The following is a 3,180-nucleotide window of genomic DNA, read 5'->3' on the forward strand; positions in this document are numbered from 1 at the left end:
ATGTACACGCGGCAACGAAAAATACGCTACGAATTAATCATGAGACTAAACATTCAAGTGTGATTGGACTGTCTTGTACATGAAAATGAGTAAATGTAAAAACATACTACTTTTGAAAAATAAAAGCTTTTATTGTACCAAAGTGGAGGGTTTCTATATTTACTTGGCCTGATTTCATTTGGGCCGCGTCGAAGCAATTTGATAGCGTAAGACTTTATACAGACGTTTTACCGCGCGTAACGAAAAGCACATTACTAACCACGCTATTGTGGAAACTAAGCATAGAGAGACTAGCGGAAATATTTCACTTGGAACAAAGACTATATCGATTGCAATCAACGGAAAAAAAATTTCGAGGCAATTAAACACCCGTATTCTGCGCTTAAGGTAAGTTGAACGTCATCTTGACTTAGAGCTTTCATTGGGCGGCACGCTGACGACCCCCGCGTTTCACCCCTCTTGACTAAGAAACATGATAAGCGGGATCTGAGTGAGTCAAAGTCACATGTTACGGGTTTGCTTGAAAAAATATTTCATTGCCATCTATTTGAGCATAACTCAAAGCTCATAAAAAAGTGCCATCTATTTGGAGAAAAAACCCAAAAACAAATACTGCTACCTACAGCGTCACCTCCAAACGTAATTTGACCTTGATTTAACTGCCATCTACAGCGTGACCTACAAACGTAATTTGACTGCCATCTATGCAAATCATCTCGAACTTTAATATTTTCCACCAACTATTATGTAAGTCCTAAACATATGAAATTTCACATGCTGCAGCCGGCATGACTAATGTGTAATTGCAATTTTCATAGGATTTAGAATTTACATACAATAATGATGCTAATATTCATCCAATTATCATTAATTTAATTCAATGTAATCATAGGAATACAACTAAAAAAGCATAAAATACAATATTAAAATAAAACAATGATTCTTCTTTCTATTTGTGGTATAATACTTCGTATTTAAAGCAGGTATGACATACAAATTTCACCTTTAATTAGTTTTGCTGATTTAGTTGAGCTGTGATAATAAAGAAATCTTGTTTTATGACTATTTCCTATGGGGCCTAAGTCAAGAAAGAAAACGTACAATAATGAGGAAATTGAAGTACTTGCACCTAGGGGGGTACAGAGGGGGCTAAATTGCCAGGGCCCGATTGAAAAGGGCCCATGAGGTACGGAAAGGGGGCCCACTGAAAAACATCAAGGGGGGAAGACCTGCGATAATAAATTTAGAGATCTACGGAAAAAAATCCAGGCTCGAGGGGGATGCAAATCAAAGGGCCCGCCAGTATCTTTAGCCCCGGGCCCCAGCAACCTCTGCTCGACCCTGCTTGTATCGAAGATGGAGGATGATGTGTTTGCTGCATTGAGAAGCCATAATGGAGGGGCTCTGACATCCGCTTAATCTGAATTATGGGACATCATCACAACTGTGATAATGAAGTTGGACAAAACAACAGACAGCCTGAAGAAATTAGGACAAAGCTGCCAATGTTACTGTGAAGTTGCGAGAAACAGGTGGACGATCTTCATCGGATTTGCCTGAATTAACTCCAACGGAGGAGCGCATTAGCCCTTTTGTAACTAACGTCACATACAGGGTCTTTTTTTTTGCTCGGAAAAGTGTTTTTTTTTCAAAAACTATTTATAGTACCGATTTCAAATTTGGAAGGTCAATTCTCTGTACCGGGGACATCAGTTTGAGAAATTTGAGCGTTTTCGGTAATGTTTTTCACCAATTTTGAAAAATTATTTTTCGACCACTAGGTGCGAGATAAAAAATTTCTATTATAAACTTGTAGGCCGTCATCGAAAACCCTTAAAAATTGTTCACTCGACGAAAAACAACTTATTTATCAGTGAAAATTCGAGCTTTAAAAATTTACAAGTTGGTGAAGCCAAATTACGATTGTTTGAAACGATAATTGAAAAGGGAACAAGTCTAATACAAACGTAGTAGAGTTTTCACACTTGAAAAAATGTACACGTTTGGTTTTTAAATGCAGATATTTTATTCACATAAATTTTTACAAAACATTTTCAATAATATCACCATTGGCTGCAACACAGGTTTGTGCGCGGACAATTAAGTTCTCAAACGCTTTCTCTACCATTTCTGGTGTGACGTCTCGGCAAGCACTGATTATTCGTCTAATGAGTTCCTCCCTAGTTTCAATGGGCGTGGCGTATACCTTTGCTTTAACGAATCCCCAGAGAAAATAATCCAGCGGTGTTAGGTCAGGTGACCTTGCTGGCCAATGCACTGGACCATTTCTCCCTATCCACCTTTCAGGAAACTCGTTGTTGAGGTGCTCAGTTACTTGCCGGGGAAAATGCGGAGGGGCGCCATCTTGCTGAAACCACAACTGACGTCTTTCAGCCAATGGAAGGTCGTCGATTGCGTCACTCAGTTCGTTCTGTAGAAAATGTAAATACCTTTGGCCGTTGAGGTTCGTCGGCAGGAAAAAGGGACCAATCAAACGGTTTCCAACAAGTCCAACCCAAACATTGACCCGTTCAAATTGAACCTGGTGATGATATTCAAAACCCCAATGTGGGTTGATGTCAGACCAAAGATGGCTGTTTTGATGATTAAAGGGCCCATCTCTAGAAAATGACGCTTCGTCGGAGAACAAAACATGGCGCAAAAATTGTCTATCTTCTTGGACAGCATTTAGTAACCAGTTGCGAAATTCATAACGTCTTTGATGGTCTCCGTCAATTAGTCCTTGGTGGAGCGTAGCTCTGTATGGGTGATAGCGATTCTTACGAAGAATTTTCCACACACGATTTGCAGAACAACCCAAATCAGCAGCGGCGTTAGCGCAACTGTGACGAGGATATGCCACAAAGTACGCGAGTACATTGTTCTCGAAGTCTAAATCCGGTTGACACAATCCGCGCAACCTAGGTTGCAAGTTACCAAATTGATTGAAATCGTGAATTGCTCGTCTTACTGTATTTACAGATGGTGCTCCATTTGGATGTCTTTCTGCGAAGATTTCAGTCACTCTTCTAAGGTTTTGCGCTGCTTCTCCATAGTAAATGGCAACTATCTCGGTACGCTCAGCTACTGAATAACGAGGCATTGTTCGAAATATTATCAAACACTGATAATAATCTCCCAAAGTTTTCCTTAAATACCCAATGCATGTTTAGGATTGAC

The sequence above is a fragment of the Leiobunum rupestre genome, chromosome 3 (genome assembly GCF_980474605.1).
Source record: "Leiobunum rupestre chromosome 3, qqLeiRupe1.1.hap1, whole genome shotgun sequence".
Taxonomy (NCBI): Eukaryota; Metazoa; Arthropoda; class Arachnida; order Opiliones; family Sclerosomatidae; genus Leiobunum; species Leiobunum rupestre.